The sequence below is a fragment of the Rhinopithecus roxellana genome, chromosome 1 (genome assembly GCF_007565055.1).
Source record: "Rhinopithecus roxellana isolate Shanxi Qingling chromosome 1, ASM756505v1, whole genome shotgun sequence".
Lineage (NCBI taxonomy): Eukaryota > Metazoa > Chordata > Mammalia > Primates > Cercopithecidae > Rhinopithecus > Rhinopithecus roxellana.
This window is the reverse complement of record NC_044549.1, coordinates 13293556-13314738: the sequence shown is the minus strand read 5'-3', so window position 1 is coordinate 13314738 and position 21183 is coordinate 13293556. Positions and strand designations below refer to the sequence as shown.

Genomic DNA, 21183 nt, shown 5'->3' with positions numbered 1-21183 from the left:
TTTTAACTTGCAGCATTCATCATTTTAAAGGAGTATATAGACACCGTCAAAATGGGTCAGAAACAAGGTTTGCAATGCTCATAATTATCTTCAACATTGGCAATATTTAACTTTTTGAGTCAGTCTCAACAGTCAGTCTATCAGAACAGTGTTGTTCTTGATAAAAAAGGGCAAATTATTTTTCTATTCATAATTTTTAGGAAAGGTTTAATGTAAAAATATTTTTCTTCTTTATATATTTCCCTGCCATGGTAATGTTAAAACATATCAAGATCCTCCTCGGACTTTAAGGGTGAAAAGCATAACATTCCATTTTAGTTGAAGCATTCCTTCACACAGCCAACATATTTTTTCTAGGCACTCTAAGAACTCTTCAGGATACTACAGGAAAAATGTTCCTCTTACCTACTGATCTGTTAGTCGTATTTTTCCCTCAAACTTTTCTACATTAAACATTGCTATAACTATTTTTTAATTTAATTTTCCATGGTTCAGTCCTCAAGTTATTTTTCTTTTATTTGGAAGTACTCCTTCAGTTTCAGCTTGCTGAGCAGGCAAGCAACTGCTTTTGGCTTCTATGGAAACTGGAATCCTGTGGCTGCGTATAGGCATTCTGGTTCCACCAACTTTCGTTGTGTTGTGATATCCAGTGATTTAGGTGGAAAAGTACAAGGTATTCTTCCATGATGGATATGATATGGTAATAACAGGCTGGGATCTAATGGGACCCAGGGACCTAAGAGACTGGAAGATACATCAGGAAGGCCACAATGGGTTTTATACAAATTGTATGCTGTCCTAGTAACTTTTCCATCACAGACCTTATAGATCAGGAGTGAAGAATCTTCTGCTGCATGATATAACTAGTAGAAACTCTCCTGCAAGCTACTTAATTTCTTTAGAATGTGTTGGAGGATGTTAAATAAATTGGAAATCTTGAATGCTGAAAGCTTTTCTTTTAATTCTTCTGAGGTAATTTATTCCAGTAGAAAAAGCTTTGAAGTAAAAGCACTGATATGCCCAACATAAAATGAGCTGCTGGAATGCAATAAACTTTCAGTCCATAAGTGACGAAGTTCGCTTTCAATCAGAGTTTCAACTCCATAACAAGCTTGATACTCTACTTTAGATAGTACATAAAATGGAAATTGTCTTCTGATTTTCTTCTGTTTTTTTTTTAGAACATGGTCTTGTCTCTATCCTCTGGACACTGTGGCAACATGAGAAACAACAGGTCTTGCAGGCTAAATAAATTATAAACAAACTTCCTTCTTGAGGAACTAGGTATTCCTATGTATCTTCAACATAGTCCTGAAGTTCATAGGGCAATCGTCCTTTGGGCTTCTGAAATGCAGAAGGCCAACCAGATTTCAGTCAACTAGAGCTATCTGAAGGAACAGACAATTGCTAAGAAACAGAAGACTGTTTAGAATTTTCTAAATTCATTAAGGACAATTGGGGTACTTTTCTGGAAATTGGCTTTAAGAGCTTATCCTGCATTTTAAAAATTTCTCCAACTGGATCATATGTTTTATATACTCATTTGATAAGTTTTTTTTACAAAACACATGACTCTGTAGGCCTACAAGCAGTATGTCTGGTTTCCTACAGAAGCCTGTCCTGAGGAAGAATTTGGACTAACTGGTCTAGAACTTAACTTAGAACCCACAACATCGGTCTTTCCATCACTATTATTTTTACACTCCGTATCAATGATTAAACACTCCTCATCTGTATCACAGTTGAAGAGAACTGTATCTTCAGTTTTAGCTGCTTCTGATCTAACAGTCTTTTCCTTTGAGTTGTCCAGGTTTTCCAGAACATTGGGTCTTTCACCATCAGCATGTACCATGTCTACAGTTGTATCATTTTTATTAGAAGTTTCAATTTCCTAAGAATTTTCTAACTGTAGGGCATCAGATGTTTTCAAGTCACTATCTTGCTTCAAAGACTTGTCAGAATTTGATACCTTATCACCAGATGATTCAAATCCCAGATTATCTTTATTTTTGCACTCTTCAGGGCCACCATCCATACCAGTGACCAATTGTTTCTCCTTTTGCAATTGTTTCATCAGAATCTGAGATAAACTTCTAGAATTAACAGTAATGTCTGGTGCACTTGGTGCCACAAATGTAGTTACTGCTTTGGGGGCTGCAGGAGCATCTGCCATGTTAGGTACTGTGGAAGCTCTTGCTGGAATTGGTGACTTTGATGCTTTGGTGGTGGTTACTCCAAAAGTTTCAAGTTCTGTGACGTCATCGTCAAAATCCAGATACAAGTTTTCAAGAGTCTCAATGTTTCAGCACTCATTGACTTCACGGGACTTGTCCTTTTCAGACACAAACTCTTCAGGTTTGTCCATAAAGACTGCAGATACTGGAACAGATGTGTTTTTGGGTATCATAAATTTTAATGGAACTTCATGACAGATTTGATTTCTCTCTCTCATAGTTATTTTATTTCGGGGAAGTGGTGAATTAATATATATTACTTTAACTGGTTTTGAACCTGCAACAGGTATTACTTGAATCAATACTGGATGTTCTCACTGTTGTTTGTACATTTGTCCATGATTATTTAATAAGGTAAATAATGATTGACTAGTTAGAGCTAGCTGAGGGTGATGTCTTGAAACAAGCTTCTCTGCATTTGGATCTTTTCTAATATCATAATGCATAGTTTCAGCTGTTCGTTCTGGCAATTCAATGGTAGATATATCATCTTTTGAAAGCTGCAACTTTATAGGCATTGAGGGAAATACTGTTTTCACATATTTTACCTTGCCCAATGCAGGAAGAGTTTTTCTGACTTTAATTCCATCTCTATTTTGAATAGGAAGAATACCATTAAGCTGGTGACCTCGTGGAGAGTATGGAATTCTAGGTACATTTTCCACTTGTTCAATGCAAGCTCTTGAAATTTTCTCTGTGAAGAGGCAAACATCACCGGAAAGCATATTATAATCCTGTGCACATTTCCTGGCAGAATTCTGGAAAAACTTTAGGAACCCAGTCACTTCTTCATTCACATTTTTTTTTTTTTTCATATCGAAAGAGTGCAAGTAGTCATTTGTATTTATTCCAACAGCTTTGAAATTTGCAGGGATCTTTGCATATTTAATCAACAAGTCCACATAACTCCTCTGCTCGCTGTTTGATAAAACACATAGTTCTTTTAAACTTGGGGCCATGGAATGATCTTTATAACTTTCTCAAGAGAAAAATGTCTTAAGGCCATTTTTGAGGAAAATATTCTAATTCAGTCCTGGTTCACTTATGACCATCTTGGAGCTCATCTTCCTAGATTTCTGCTTCACTCTAGCTCACAGTTCACAGCCGCCTGACTGCAAAGGCTCCAATGGAGGCAGGATCCCTCCAGAATTTACTCAACTCATGGTTTGCGGTTCTCTTGCCCAGGTGGCGGCCACACACCACACACGCTCCTCCCCGCTCCTCACATTGTCGCGCTCACCTGGGAAAGCCATATTTAAAGGACGTGGCCCAAATTATGTAATTTTTGTTGTCGTTTTGATAATGTTCATAGCTTTTTTCCTAGGAATAAATTTCATCTCCAAAGAAACCACTTATTTAGGTTATTTGTAAGAAGCAACTCCTCATCTGTTCAAGTTTTACCACGAGGATGTAGTAGTTCGGTCACATCTTCAGATTCCACTTCTAATTCTAGTTCCCTTGACATTTTTACCGGATCTGTAGTTACTTCCTCGGTTCAAGTCTTAAACTTCTCAAAGTCAACCATGGGGTTTGGAATCCTCTTTTTCTAAGCTCCTGTTAATGTTGATACTTGTCCTTAAATGAATCACACAAATGTTTTTAAGCATCTAGGAAAATGAATCCTTTCCAGGAGATTTCCAATTTACTTTGCAGATTTAAGTGATTTTTCAGGTCTATCAGAGGAATCACTGTGACTGCTATTTATGGCAGCTGTAGCCTTACAAAATATATTTATTAAATAATAAGACCTGAAAGTCAAATTATGTCTTGACTCATGGACTGCAGAATAGATGTGTTAGGAGGCACAAAAACATTAGTCTACTTGTACATCTCCACTAGAGCTCTTGGTGACCAGGTGCATTGTAAATGAAAAGTAATCGTTTGAAAAAATTCTATTCTAAGCACTATGTCTCAACAGCGGGCTTAAATATTCAGTAAACCATGCTGTAAACAGATGTGTTGTCATCCAGGCTTTGTTTCATTTATAGAACACATGCAGAGTAGATTTAGCATTGTTCTTAAGGGCCTAGGATTGTCAGAATAGTAAATGAACATTGGCTTCACATTAAAGTCATCAGCTGCATTGGCCTCTAACAAGAGTCAGACTTCCCTTTGAAGCTTTGAAGCCAGGCAGTTATTTCTCTTCCCTAGTTATGAAGGTCCTAGATGACATTCTTCTAAAACAAGGTGGTTTCTTCTACATTGAAAAGTCTATTGTTTAGCATAGCCACTTTCATCAGTTATGTTAGGTATTCAGGACAAGTTGTTATAGTTTCTCCATCAGCACTTTTTACTTCTCTTGCAATTTTATGCTATGGACAAAGCTTTTTCCCTTAAATCTCATGAACCAACCTCTGCTAACTTCAGCCTTTTCTCCTGCAACTTTTCATCTCTCTCAGTCTTCATAGAATTGAAGAGATTTAAGGACTTGCTCTGGATTAGGTTTTGGCTTAAAGGAATGTTGTGGCTGCTTTGATCTTCTATCTGGTCCACTAAAAATTTACATCAGCAATAAGGCTGTTTTGCTTTCTTATCATCCATGTGTTTATTGGCGTAGCACTTTTAATTTCCTTCAAGAAATTTTCCTTTGCATGCATAATTTGGCTTACCGGCATTGAAAGCCTTGCTTTCACCCTATCTTCACTTATAACATGACTTCCTCACTAACCTTCATCTTTTTTAGCTTTTGATTTAAAGTAAATGATGTACAATTCTTCCTTTCACCTGAACTGTTAAGCATCTTTGTAATGTTATCAATTAGCCTAATTTCAGTATAATTTTGTGTCAGGAAATAACAAGGGCCAAGGAGTAGGAGAGAGTTGAGAGAAGAACTGATTGGCAGAGTAATCAGAACACGCACAACGTTTATTGATTATGTTTGTCATCTTAATATGGATGTGGTTCATGGGGAACCCAAAACATTTACAATAGTAGAAAAAGATCACTGATCACAAATCAGTATAACACATATAATAATATTGAAAACATTTTAAAAATTTGCAGGAATTACTAAAATGTGAAACGGAGACATGAAGAGAGTACATGCTGTTGAAAAGTGGTGCTCATAGACTTTCTCGACATGGGATGCCACAGACCTTTAATTTGTAACAAATGCGATATTTTCAAAGCATAATAAATTGAAGTGTAATAAAATGAGGTATGCATGTACTAGGAAGAACCATTCAAGAATAGAGAATGACCCTCTCTAAAAGTAGAGGTTGATTTAATGTAGCAAATACAGTATGTTTCATCATAATGGTTGTTGAATTGACTACTAAAAGATTTTATAGATATTTAAAAATTGTAATGTGATGTAAGAGCCTTTGAAACAGTCACATAATTTCAAGTTGCTAATAAAAACATTACATTAATTCTATGAAAGTAATCATTAACATCTGAAATGTAAAGTAAAATATTTAATTTTAAGATCCTGGATCCAACAGATTTATAGAAGTTTTCACTTTTATAATGGAGACTAAGAATAGAATTTTAGTCCCTCTCTGAATTAGAGGATTTAATATTATCTGTTCTCAGAAAAATATGATATAATGAAATGGGCATATTGAAAATATTCAAATAAAAGGAAGCAATCTACAATGTTAAACTCAAAAAGAATTCCTAGTTCTTTTTGAAAATTATGACAACATTTCTATAATTTGCTACCTGAGGAAGTGTCTGAAAATTTGAAAGGTCTTTTTGTTTTCGGTGGTGGTGTTTCTAATGGGGTACACTTTATGTAACATCTAAGAATGATATTAGCATTTTTTATTATTCCAGTAGATTTTTTTTTTTAATTTAGAAAGTCTAAATTTAGGCTTTCTTTGTGACTGATTTTGTAACAGACTAATTCTATTCGTGATGGCTATCAGGAAAACTCCTAAATGTCAGCATTGCTTAACGTTTTTCTTGATTTAGCCTCTCCTTTGGATACATACGATTCGTATTGATATTTAAGAGCTTCATATAAAAATGTATTGAGTGAGTTTCTTTGGCTATCTGTGGGAATCTGCTAAAAAAAAAAAAAAATTGATCTTTCCTCACAGTGAACAGCCCATTTGATTTACTGTTTTTTAATATCTAGGGAGCATTGTAGCACACAAAGTGCAGAAGTAGACATGAAAGGTTAGTGATTTGCTTTTATAAGACATGCCCTCCTTAATCTGTTATACTAATGCCTTTCATAGCATCACCCTATAAGATAAGAAACTTAAAGCCATGTTTTAATAATGCAGCCTCATTGAGAATTCTAAGAAAAAACTTCAGTTGGAGTCGTAGAGTGAACACTGAGTAATGGCTGGGGTCAATAAAATCTGAAGTAATTATTTCAGAATATACTTTGGATCAACAAATTTTTGTAGCTCATGTGCCTTGCTTCCCACTATAGCTGAATAATTCAGAAGGGATTTTTGTATTCAAGTCAGGTCAATATCAACTTATATACATTCACAGATACAAAATTAATTATCATGGATTGCATTGACAGTATCATTTGTCACCAGTGACTGCTATCATAGTCATTTACATTTGGCATCACAGTTAAATAGGTTTATACCAGTCTTTTTTTGTGGCCTAAAAACATTGATCCAATGAGTCATTTAGGAAATAATAAGTATCCTATTTTGTTTATTATTTCCAATGGCACATGGCAAGCTATGATTTAGAATGGTGTAGGATTTTATTATTACAATTACCTTATAATATCACACCTTGGATAATAAAGGTGATTCAGACAATCAAATGCTTGACATCACTGTGTCTTAGAACTTTAAGAGAACTCATATATCTTAAGAGAGGCTTAGGATTAAAGCCAGGTTTCCTATGTGAGGAAATACAGTTTGCTGTAGGCATAAAGGGTGTGTGCGTATGTAAAACGGAAAGAAAAAAGAATTCAGAAACACACAAAAGAAAGATAACACAAAGAGACAGATGACTGAGGAGAGACATGTTTGAGGTTGAGTTATTGGAAATGCATTGCTCTCTGTAGAGCAGTTGAGTCCACCAAGCACAGTGCTTCTTTTAGGAAATGCCTCTGCTGCACTATCAGGAGCCCTGTGCGTTGTAGCTGTTTTTTTTTAAGGAAATCAGATGGATGTGTTTTCATCTATTCATATTCACCCAGGCCTCTTTATGACCGAAGCATTTACTGATTTCCAAAATAATTAGTTGGGGTCACGGGTGCACCGAACACACTTTACCAAGGTAATAGTTACAGAATGTTGAGATAGGGCTTGGCACATAGCAAGGGCTGGATAAATGTACGTAATTAGCATTATTCACTTTGTGATGCCCTATTGCATTTAAGAAAAAACATCATTTTATAATAATAACAACAAAACCACCCTAACTTCACATCCAGTCAGCCAGTATTTATTTAGCTTGGTATTATATTGAATATATATATGTGTGTATACATATATATGATATTGATGTATGATTAATGCAATGACCTATAAGGCAGGTACTGTTACAAATAATTATAGGAACTAAATAACTATATTACTGATATGAAAAGTGAGGCACAGAGAGATTAAGTATCTTTGTCTATCGCCGAAACTATCATGAGCTTGTTTATTTAAATATAAAAAATATAGATATTTGACTCCTTCTATGTTCTCTAATCCATATTTAATTAGCTTTCATGTACTATAACTTTATTTGAATTTTGTGGAGATGATCATATCAATCTTTACGTGACAGTTCTTTTATTTCTACCATAAATTCTGGTCATACTCTCCCAGTAAATTATTTCCATTCATTCATGTTTCTGCAGTTGCTGACAGAGTGCAGAAAAACAAAGTGTTTCTCCTAGTACACTTTCACAACATGCTTCTGATACCAGGTGTGCAGAGGTTTACTCTTAACCTTAAGCTAACAGTTCTGCAACAGATATGAGCTGGGTTTCCTCCAGTTCAGTTCAATTCAATTCTGACACTATCTACCTGGGCATAGGTTCAGATCCTACAGGTTGAGGGCTCAGCCCCAAAGACTACCCCTTACTTCTGATGTCAATCACAAGCCCCAGGTTGCTCTACCTGTGCATCTGACAGGCTGGCTGTAAATCCAGATTCCCATAGTTCCTTCCTTAGGTTCGATTAATTTGCAAGAGCAGCTCACAGAACTCAGGGAAATGCTTGTTTATTTTGACAAGTTTATTATAAAGAATATTACAGAAGGTATAGATGAAGAGATGCATACAGAAAGGTATGGAGGAAGGAGTTTGGAGATTCCGTAATTCTCCTTGTGTGCCACCCTTTAGGAACGTCCACACGTTCAGCTATCTTGAAATTCTCCAAACCCAATTCTTTTGGGTTTTCAATGGAAGCTACATTTCATAGGCATAATTTATTAAATCACTGGCCATTGGTGATCAACATATCCTTCAGCACCACCATGTCCCCTCCCTGACAGTTGGGGTGTAGGGCTGAAAGTTCCAACCGTGTAATCCCACCTTGGTTTTTCTGGTGGCCAGCTCCCATTCCAAATCTATCGAGGGATTGCCAGCCATACATCATCTCATCAGCATACAAATGACACTTATCACTTTGAAGATTCTGGAGATTTCAGAAGTTGTAAACAAGAAGATGAGGATCAAATATATATTTCACAATATCATACTAACTAGTCGTCCTAATCTCTGTTGCTCTAAGCTATCTCTCTCACCATTAATAGATTTACCTTTGTAAAATCACACAAAAAAGTTTTATGCATGAGCACGTTCTTCACATTATTAATGTTACTCAAGTGACTCAAGTTACCAAAGTCCCTGAGACTTGAGTGGACCTTTATTATAATGGTTCCCACTCGAGAAATTCACTTGCCCCCACCATGCTGTTGATGATACTGAGGAGGTGTATATTTCTCTTGAGCACACATATTGTTCCAATAGCCTGTTTCCTTTGCATTCTCAGTTTCCACTATGCATCTTGTCTCAAAAAGTTTATTTTTTCTTTGCCATTTTCCTGAATTTTGGATTCTACCCCTGTTTTCTCTTTATCTTAAAGTACCACTTCTCTAAAATATATTGCTTAATATACTATTTGAAAAACATTTTAGTTCATATTTGGATGCAAAGAAGAGAAATACATATTACAGTTAGTACTGGCAATAAGTTAATTTGTAACAGTAGACATCACTGTGCAAAAAATTGTCAGGTGTGTCCTACCATGTGGGCGGCACCTCAGGGCCCTTAGCCTCTTGCTATAATTTTGAAATTCTCCTTCATATTATTTCTTCTCCTCTTCAGATTATCTCCCTTTTATGAAAGAATACTGAAAATATCAAATTCTTTCTACTCTTTTAAACCAAGCATTTGTTTTTATTTATTTGACCTAGAGTGGGAATGAGCAATCTGCAGTTTAGCTCAGGTGACAACAAAGCAGAACTGTCTTGAGCTTGGTGTCCCGGCTTCATTATCAAAGCCCCCTGTTTCTCTCTCAAAAGGGTATTGGATTGGAAGATGCATTATATGGTCATCCTAACAAGTATTCCTGGTGATTCTAGCACAGTTGACTCATGAAATAAACTGCTATGTTTGTCCTAATTGAGTAAGGAGAACACCAAACCATCACCTTTCCTCCTTGAGTGAGGCCTTGTGTGGCTATCTTATGAAATAGAAAAATGGTATCAAATAAAATATAAATATGGAACTAAATGTTCACAATATGTTCTCTCTCTTACTAATATTTTGCTTCTTTACTTGCATTTCACTCTTTCACTCCTCTGTAAGCCCTGATGTCTGCAAAGGGCTTTACAAATTGGAAAGCCATTACTAGCACCAAAGGGCATTCGGTTGAGAGAGTATGGATAAGATCTAAACCCCAGCCAGGTGAAACCGCCATGTTCACTGTCTCCGAGTGTGTGGAACACAGATGTTCAGAGATAATTTTCATGACCATAAACGGGCACTTAAATTTCAAATGATCTCTAAATATGTGTTAACACCATAAAGTATGTGTTAACAAGGAACGACTTTATGTTGCCCCTTTCTTCTCCAATTTGTTAACTGGTTGAAAAAATTGAAAATTTAAAAACTAAAAGTAATTTGAAAGTTTCTAAGATTAATCTTCCTTCAAGGGATTCAAAGAAAGAAAATACACACATATGGGAAGTATAGGACACATTTTAATCAAATAGCTTGCTATGGATTTTCATATTGAATTACAAAGTTAATATATTTCCAGGAAACCTAAATTGACCTACGAAAATGGTGATAAACCTTGAAGAATAATGCTGATGTTCATAGGACTGCTTTAATGATGTGTGCAACGAGGAAAAAAAAGGAACCATCAGTTTTAAGTAGTATTATCATCAGCCTCTGCAGCATCTATACATCTGTTTTTTTTTTTTTTTATGAAAGTGTTTTTGTGATTTGTCTCAGCGATAAATTGTAATAAAATTCTCTTGTTTTATAAGCTTAGGTAAAATGTTCACTGTGAAGAATGTATACTTAAATAATAGTTAAGGAAGTGCTGATTGGAAAAATATTTCATACCACTCCTAAATACTAATTTTCCATACACGATTTCACAAACATAGGGCTGCTCTTTATATAGATGTAATATAGTTCTGGAGCGTGTAGTTGCATACATAGTAAATACCCAGGGGATAAGGTCACAATTTACTGTCTTGCTTTTCTTTTAGAGTTCATTTCAATGCTTAGGATGACACTGATTTGCTGCCTTGTGCCTGGCCTGTATCTATCTTCAGCTGCTGATCTATGGGTTAATAACACCCAGGGGAAATCTGGCCTGTGTTGAATTTGTTTAGTCTTTTTATTCTCACATCTATTGAAAATCATTATTGGCATTTTCAATTTGTTTATTAGGCAAAACCTTTCATGTCAACCAGCAAGTTTAGGCAGAATATCTTATGTAAATCATCTCTACAGCCATACCTTATATAGCATGACCATGGCAAAACACATTTTTTTGTAGACAACAAAGCACAGGCATTTGTCATATTAATAGTTTCTATAATGGTTGTAGCATAAATCCTATTGTTTGTATTTAAATAAGAAATAAATATATTTTCAGAAGTCATGGTAGGACTGATTTCGTAGTATTCATGAGACATAGAAATATTATGGAGAAAGAATAGATGTTTGAACCAAAACATGCAATTCAAATTCTGAAGTCTTGAAACTATATTTTAGTATTATTATTACACTTTAAGTTTTGGGGTATATGTGCAGAATGTGTAGGTTTGTTACATAGGTATAAACGTGCCATGGTGGTTTGCTGCACCCATCAACCCGTCATCTACATTAGGTGTTTCTCCTAATGTTATCCCTCCCATAGCTCCCCCGACAGGCCCCAGTGTGTGATGTTACCCTCCCTGTGTTCATGTGTTCTTACTGCTCAACTCCCACTTATGAGTGAGAACATGCAGTGTTTGGTTTTCTGTTCCTGTGTTAGTTTTCTGAGAATGATGGTTTCCAGCCTCATCCATGTCCCTGCAAAGGACATGAACTCATCCTTTTTTATAGCTACACAGCATTCTATGGTGTATATGAGCCACATTTTCTTTATCCTATCTATCATTGATGGGCATTTGGGTTGGTTCCAAGTCTTTGCTATTGTGAACAGGACACAGGAGTTAAGAAGAAATTACTTAGGCAGATAGTAAGTGTATGGAAATCAAGTCCTCAGTATGGCTTTTCTGAAAAGCAGACCCAAATCATTACCTAACAAAGAGCAACCTGCAAAGTTGATCTGCAAACATAGACAAGCAAGTGGGGAGACTGAATGGGTAAATGCTAGCAGGAACTAGGAAATAGATATGTTCAAGATGGCAGCTCCATCTTCCCCTCTCTGCCAGCCAGGTATACAGTAAGAAGCAGACAAGATGGAACCCATCAACTGGAAAGCCCATTTGTATAGTAAGATTGGGGAGATGACCAGCCTTCCCTGTGCACTATGTAAAGGACATACCTGATCAAGCCAGTCTATAAGCCCTATGTAAATTAGACACTGCCTCCTCAAACTGGATTATAAAATCCAGCGAGTTTGCCTCCTTTCTGCTGGGAAACTGCTTTCTCTATAGAGAAAGCTGTTTCTCTTTCTATTCTCTTCTGCCTATTAAACCTCCACTCCTAGACTCCTTGCGTGTGTCTGTGTCCTAAATTTTCTTTGCATGTGACAGTGAACCCCAGAGTATATACCAAAACAGTGTGATATGGTTTGTTGTGTCTCTACCCCAATCTCATTTTGAGTTATAATCCCCATAATCACCACGTGGGGAGGACAGGACCAGGGGGAGGCAATTGGATTATAGGGGTGGTTTCCAGCATGCAGTTCTCATGATAGTGAGTGATTCTCATGAGTTCTGATGGTTTCATAAGCATCTGGCATTTCCCCTGCTTGTACTCACTGCTGCCCTGTGAAGAAGGTGCCTGCTTCTCCTTTGTCTTCGCCATGACTGTAATTATCCTGAGAACTCCTCAGCCATGTGGAACTGTTATTCAATTAAACCTCTTTCCTTTATAAATTGCCCAGTCTCAGCTATTTCTTCATAGCAGTGTGAGAATGGACTAATACAGACTATTGCATTGCTTTTCTTCTTTTCTCAGGGTACAACACATAATTTCACATTTTCACTCTCAAGTAATCATCGTTACTGTTTCATCAAATAAAGTGACATCATTCAAAGAGAACTGTCTTAGATTCACAGGAACCCACCTATCAGCCTACGACAATCAATAGTCATACTTCTTCCTTCTAATCCATTTCTAAAGATGAAACTTATCTGATTCTATCTAAGGAAACACTCTTTTGTTGTGCACTTGATTCTCTTACCTATCTTTTTTTCTACTATTTCAAATTTATTTCTCCCCTGTATCTTTACATTAGTATACAAAGTTATTATTATTGAATATCCAATGTAACTACAAATCTTGTTTGCTTTACTTTTAAAATATACCCAGAATACAAGTAATTCTTACCATCTCTACTGCTACCACTGTATCCAAGTCACAGTCAATTCTTGCCTTGAAATATTCTCTTGCCTCTTTGGATTTTTTGCATGTTTGCTTGATTTTTTGTTTATTTATGACAGATCAAATGTCATGTTCCTTTTAGAATTGAAGTATATTTGGGTCACTCTTTGGCACAAAATCTTCCCTATCTGAAAACAATCCAAACTTCTCGTGATGGTCTTGAAGATCATGCTCTCTGACTCACCTCATCTCACTCTCTTTCACTGTCCCTGATTCTTGTCCACACCGGCCTTCAAGCTGCTATTTACTTCAATATGCCTGACACATGCTATGCCTCAAAACATTTGCAAAGTTTCTTCCTTCTGTATGATATCCTTTTAAATATGCTTATGACTTACTTTCTCATCTGTTTCATGTCTTTTCTCAATTATCACCTTCTCCATAAGGCCTGCCCTGACTACTCTATTAAAAGTTTAACTCCCCCCATCAGTAGCAATCTTCCTTTTCCTTCTCTATATTCTGTAATACTTATAACCTAAACATATAATTTACTTATTTATCTTGTTTTTGTTTAATTTCCACTAAACCGGATAGAAGGTTCATACAAGCTAAATTTTTTGTTGATTTTGTTCATATATGGTTAGAATCTATGTTAGCTCTGTACTATTAGATTATTAGTAATAACAATAAGTATTTATTGAATAATCAAATGAATAAAATCTGCCACCCATGTCAGACTCTTCTATGACACTTTAAAGACAAGGTATTGTCAACTCTTTTGGGTTCCCTTTTTAAAATAACTTTATATTCAGTATCTTACCTTAAAATCCATAGTTGACTTCTTGGATTCTTGTGGTTGTCTCGTAATACATTTCTTGTTCTCTAGGAATATCTCCTTTCAATCTGTTATTTTCTTATCCACAGAGCGATATTTTAAAAAGATAATTTCATTACATTTTCACTTTGCTTATAATCAATTATTATTGCTTTGTGATTATTGCCCACTGAATGCAATATAAGTCCCTTAGTTCAGCAGATCAGGTTTTTGTATTTCTGTCCTTCTACTGCCATAGCTTCCTCTCTTCCCAGGCTTGAGTCTTCACACTGACAGCTGGTAGTAATTGCTGTAAGCTGCAATTGTCTTCTGAACACTGAGATGTACCATCTGTGATGATACAGACTGTTTGCCTTATACATTATTGCATAACTAGTATCTGGAGTATAAGTCATCGATAAATATTTGTTGGAAAGTTAAAAATGAATACACTACTTCTCTGCATGTATCATATTTTCTAGCCTCCATGGTTTAGTATATTCTAATGCCTTTACCTGAGATTCCATCCTTCTACTTTCTTTATCTGGGTAGTGTCTTTTAAATTTCAGATCACTTGCCAATCTCTCTCCAAGTATTTTCTTATCCTAAATATGTTCACTATTTTTTATTTATCTTTCCGTGGCATCTATTATGTCTTTCTATGCACTGATACTAAAACCTCAATAATGCTCACCACAATATCTATGCTACTAACAATTTACTTACTTGTCTGTCTCATTCATTGGGCTCTGAGGAACTGAGTTTCTTGAGTGAAGCAATTATGTCTCCTTTATCACAACGTGGAGCATAATGCTTGGTACATTACCTATATAATGAGTCTAGGATGAAGTAAATAGTATTAAATTATATCATGTGTAAACAATAGTCATGAACAGTGTCAGTTCTATCGTTGAATCCAACTCTCTCTGGACATAGAGGACCAGAGATATTCTGTGACTTGCCCAAGTCATTAAGTAAGTCAGCAGCATAGGAGAAAATTGGTCCCAGATTATCTGAACCCAATGCCATTAATGGCAAGGAGGATGTTTTCTCTACAACTTGCACAACAAGAAGGCAGCCACACATCTCCACCTTTAGGGAGCCCATGACACGAATGAAGGTCAAATAAGGATTGTTCCCAATGAGAGCAAGGTAATGCTACATAGCCTCTTCTAGCCTCAACATAGCCATCCAATTTTCCCCCGCAGATGGAAGTAAGGATTTTGTGTGTTTCTGTTTTTAAAAGCGTTGGTCTATTTCTTTTCATGACAAGCAGTTGGGATCTAAGTTCAAGGAGCTGGATATGGGACAATCTGTTTGATCTCACTAGCAAATGTAGCCAATCTACCTCATTTATCTGAATCTAGGAATATGCGGGAGACATAAAGATGATATTAAAACTTAAGTTTTTGTGATTCAAGAGAACTCAGACTTTTAGAATGGAAGAATCAGGTCAGAATCCTATAGGGGAATGCTTAGTAATCCAACAGATATGGACATCACGTATTTGAAATTGAGGACTTAGAAAACCCTAACTCAACCTAAAGATGATCCAAGGAATCAGCCTAAAGAGCAAGTATGAGAGGCAGTCAGTCCTATAGGAAATCTAGTATAGTCATGAATAAAAATCAAAGATAGGGAGTGCTTTGGATGTGGTCCAGAAATAAATGTGTAGCTTTAAGAAAAAATTGACACTTTCAACTCATCACTTCATTAAATATTTATGTAACAGTATGTAAAAGGAATTATGTTAGTACTGAAAAAAATGACTAGTAGAACTTACTCCCTTAGTTAATTTATAGTTTAGTTAGACATGTTAAACAATTGGCCTTTTAACAAATCATAGAGGATAATACAATATGAACATTAAATGATAGAAAGAAGGACACTGTAAGCTAAAGGAACTGTTCTAAAAGAATTCTGGGTGCAGAAATTCAGGGCTTATAGAGTGAATACCAGGTGGTTCATTACAATGATCAAAGACTATGGAAAAGGTCATAAACAGATGAGATAAGTTTTGAAGTCATGTGGGTAAATCCATGCTAATTGTTATGTTTCATCACATTAACTGAATTTTTCCCATAAATTCAGTGAAGGAGGAGGTCCAGATATTCTCTGTCTCAACATGGCATTGGTGCAGGGGAAAACTTCCTTGTTTTTTTGTATCTATTGATATTAGCGAAGGTGTTGTGAATGAGTAGTGGCACCCTCCAAAATATATATCCACATCCTAATCCCCAGAACCTCAGAAACATAACTTCTATGGCAAAAGAGTATATTACTTTGTAGGGAAAAATATGTGATTAAGTTAAGACTTTGAGAAGCATAGTTTAGCTTGGATTATCGATGGGGATATAAAAGTAGTTACTAGTGTCCTTTTAAGAAGTAGGCAGTAGAAGATAAGAGGAGTACATAGAGGAGGATACAGGCATGCAATGGAAAAGGTGATATAAAAGAGAGCAGAGGCCGGGTGGGGTGGCTCACGCCTGTAATCCCAGCACTCTGGGAGGCTGAGGCGGGTAGATGATGAGGTCAGGAGTTCAAGACTAGCCTGGCCAACTCGGTGAAACCCCGTCTCTACCAAAAGTACAAAAATTGACTGGGTGTGGTAGCGGTTGCCTGTAATCCCAGCTCCCGGGGAGGCTGAGGCAGTAGAATCGCTTGAACCCGGGAGGCAGGTGTTAAAGTGAGCCGAGATTGTGCCATTGCACTCCAGCCTGGGTGATAGAGCAAGACTCCGTCAAAAAAAAAAAAAAAAAAAAAAAAGGGGGGGTGGGTAGGGAGAGAGCAGAAAGAGATAAAGTCAGTCAAGGGATGCTGACAGCCACAAAAAACAGAGACAAGGAAAAAAACAAACTCCCTTAGAGCCTCCACAGCGAATTTAGCTTCCATGCTTGTACTCTGATTTCAGACTACTGACTTCTAGAACTGTGAGAGAATAAATTTCTGTTGTTTTCAGCCACTGAATTTGTGCCAACTTCTTACAGCAGCCTTAAAAAACTAATATATAAGGAAAATGGTAATTTTTCTCTCTTAAATATGTCATTTTGCTAAATGTTGTATGAATATTTCTTGGCAAAGCATTAATATTCATCAGGATCTCCACTGGGCAAGAATATTACATAAAATTTGAAAGAGAAATGAAAAGAACTACTATGATTGCAAAGGATAATAGTCGATGATTTTATTATAATTTAGACATCATCTATCATTTGAAATTATTGAAAATGTCTACCAACTTCTTGGTCATTGATTTTTTTCTTACAAATTTATTTCTGTGTAGCCACTTTATAGAATTAGGGTGAAATCCTACCCAAAATGAGGTTTGGATGTCAAGAATGATGGCACCACACACACACCAAAAGCGTATTAAAGAGTTTATTGCTTACCTATTACGGCTTTCCAGGGAGAACCTGGCAGGCCTTCCAAGCAGGTCCAAAGGTGGCTTGAGAGAGCTAAATAAGGTTACTAGCTTCAGGGTTTTTATGATGATTAAGGGGTGGGTCCATGGTAAGGATTCCATGTGTGACAGGAGCTTGTGTTCTTTGAACTTCTTGCCATCACCAAAGCAGGAAGGGGCATTCCTGTCAGATTTCCCACATGTCAGAGAGGCAGAAGGGGAAGAGGGAGGGCCGAGGCTCAAAATTTGCCAGCAGGAAATCATCAAAAATAGAGTCAGACTACTACATAAAATAGTCTGTCTCCATAAAATTAATTATTAAATATAGTAAAGGTTGATTGAGAAATTTTCTCTATTCCTTCATCTATTGTAGCTGCCTCTCCCCTCCCACCCCAGTTCTTCCTCTTTCGTACATTTCTTCTATTTTCCTGTGGCTATGAACTAAGTCATCCGCAACAACCACCGGCATTCTAATTGAGTAATTGAGGCTGAAGGAGATCTTGACTTTGCTTATAAATGACTAACACTGCCTCATCAGAATCAGGGGATCTTTGGTTTCCTCATGTTTACACATTAATGTTTACACTTATACTGATGCACTTAACAAAAACACAAGTAATCTGGTAATCTGTAATTATTTGGCAGACTAAAGCTTTCTGTCCTATCATGAAAGTAAGTATTGCCAGGAGGCATAAATATGTACCTGACCAAGTGAGAGGTCTCTAGGGTGCAGGATTCCAATTTTATATAATGATGCTCAGTCACTATCTGATGCCACTCTATGTTTTATCAGCCTCAGAAGATACCTTAGCCACTTTGCTATCTTCTCTAATAGCCATCCTATCAGACAGATGATTGTATCACTAGCAAAGTAGGAATGAAGGAAATGATTCTGTAGTCCTCAAAGATTCTGAAATTTCCTGATATAGAATAAACTAGGCAGTAAGTTTATATTGCTCACTGTAATGATGCTAAAAGTAAGAGTTTCTAGTACAACTCTGTCAGGAGAAACGAGTTAAATAGATTGTTTATGGAGTAGTTTCTGTGATTACATGATGTGCATATCAAAGTGGGTTTATGCAGTGCATTTTATATCACCATTCTTGTTTCAGTAAAAACATTTTATTAACCTAAAAGCAAAAAAACTGACATTTTAATGTCCAACATCAGAGTTAAATGACATTTATAATAATAACCAGTAAATCTATAAAATTCTTCAGTACACTAACATAATTAAATTAAAGGTAACAGCAACAATGTAATACTGAAAGCCTGCATGTTTCATCCAGTTAGAGGCAAGAATACTTTCTAATTTTAGGAATTGAACCGAAGATAGTAAATATACACATTTAAGTAAATATAGGTTATTTTCTTTTAAAACATTTGCTTTTATATTTTTAAAAGTATTTTTAAATATTACTATTCGGAAAAAAAGGAATGGCCATTGATAACACAATTTTTTAAAATTATTCATATAGGTGCTTTTTTTTATACTTTAAGTTCTAGGGTACATGTTCACAATGTGCAGGTTTGTTACATATGTATGCATGTGCCATGTTGGTGTACTGCACCCATTAACTCATCATTTACATTAGGTGTATCATACTTTTTTAAGTTTTGCATTTTTTCTTTCAGTAGTTGTTACTCTGCCTATGTATAACCTAAATATATTAAATAGAAAAACTTCCATTATGTTTTTCTTTTAATCTTATTTACATATATGTATATTTACATATATACACATACATATGTATCTGCATATATGTACATGTAAATACCTATATAGTTATTTTATTTTACAGAATTCATATTCTCATTTTCCTGATTCTTAAAGTTTATTTTATGGAAACCTTTTCCTCCACAGAAGGAAACTTAGAAGAGATTAATAACAAAAATCCACAGTGAATATTCAGAAAGCTATATAATTACATGTAACTGAGGGAAAGAAATTTGATAAATAAGACTGAAGATATTGGCCAATGAATGCACAGGCATTAAGAGTTATACATAAATATTATCATTCCAAGCAGGTGCAGGCATTCAGAAGATAACATTTAGATATAATTCGGCATAGTCTGTGGTATACACACAGTAGCCCCACTCTCTTACTTCTTACTGATAATATCTTAAGTGATAATGTAAATTAAGTACTGGAATGTTTGATTATATTTTGTTTCAGCACAGATATATTATGTAATATGGAAAAACGTTTATGTCAAACATTCTATATTTGCACAGCTTTTGAGTTTTAGAGCTAGAAACAAATTAGCAATCCATGTTTGTTAAGAGGCTAATGCACAAAAAGATGTAGTCACTTGATCAATGTCACAAATTTATTAGGTGGCACAGCTAGGACTTGAAATCTTGTGTTTTGATTTCACTGTTATTTCAGAGACTGAGAACTATTTATTTAGACATGTTTAAATTCTGTGATGTTATATTGCATTCATCAAGAAAATAAATCAAGGCCAAAATATTGTTTACAAAGAAGTAAACATTTTCAGAAGATAACTGAGATACATTAGATGATAGAATGTCTCATTGGTGGTTAATATGCAATATGAATGATCACATACAGAACTTAGTTCAATGTGCTCAATATTATTCAAATTATTTAATTTGATTTTTTCAACGTATGTGCTACATGTCCACTTTCTTCCTGATCTTGTATAAATCAAGCAGAAATGTGGATTAGAAACTGGATAATAAATAAAGGAGGAAAGAAGTTTCAAAAGGGATGAAGGGAAGTAAGGCAAAATGAAAGGGAGTGAGGGAGGGAGGGAGGGAGGGAGGGAGGGAGGAAGGAAGGAAGGAAGGAAGGAAGGAAGGAAGGAAGGAAGGAAGGAAGGAAGGAAGGAAGGAGGGAAGGAATAGAGGGAGGGAGAGAGGCAGGGAAAGAAGAAGAAAGGAAAGAAAGAAGGAAAGAAGACAGGGAAGAAAGGAGGAAAAGAAAGAGAGGAAGGAAGAGAGAAGTTGTCTATCTGTAAATATTTAACAATCATTTCTACAGGTGTGAAAACCTGATTTCTAGTGTTTTCCATTTTATTTGGTGTAAATGCTCCCATCCATAGCTGATTTCCAGTTACAAAAATAACATTACTGAGCAGTTTGGAAAAGATGTTCACAACTGGTTCTTGTAAGAAGCTGTGTAAAGTCTTCAGTATAGGTCTAAAAAAAGTCAAGAATAAAAGAAGTAAGGGAAAGAGGAAGGAGAGAAGAAAAGTGAGGGAAGAAAAGAAGAAAAAAGTTTTATTGGCATTCATTCGTTTGTTAATGATTCTCCTTTCTTAGCCAAAGTTTCAATTCCTTCTTACTAGGACTATTATACTTAGTCATCTCTCAAGTGGCCTTTGGTAGTCTCCTCTTTCCCTATGACTGCTAGATTAATTTTCTTAAGGGAAAACTCAAATCTAGCTTTTATTAACCTTGTGGTCACAGAGTCCTTCAAAAATATGTGGAAATCCTGAGCCCCGTCTCCAGAAAAACATTCACATGTATGCAGGTGCACATACAAATTTAAACAAAAATTAGGACAGTTCACAAAAGCTCATAACTCACAGATTGAGAGACTTCTATTTTACTCCTTTGATAAAAATTTGTAATGGCTTGGGCATCTACTAGTGTTTATGACGATTTCGTGTATAAGCCACATTTTCAACTACTCAAGTCAAAATCGCTTATTTCAGCATTCAACATCCTCTACCTTTAAGTCTAACTTTTTTCTGCCAGTCTTATCTGCAACTGCATAAGCTTCTATAATAATTAAAAAGTAAGATTCAAAAAGAATGTTCCTCTGTCTCAT

At 35.8% G+C, this 21183-nt stretch overlaps 1 pseudogene; it reads right to left on the bottom strand.

Annotated features, from left to right (window-relative positions):
• Positions 1 to 498: 498 nt before the first annotated feature.
• Positions 499 to 3298, bottom strand: LOC104677197 (annotated as a pseudogene).
• Positions 3299 to 21183: the final 17885 nt, after the last annotated feature.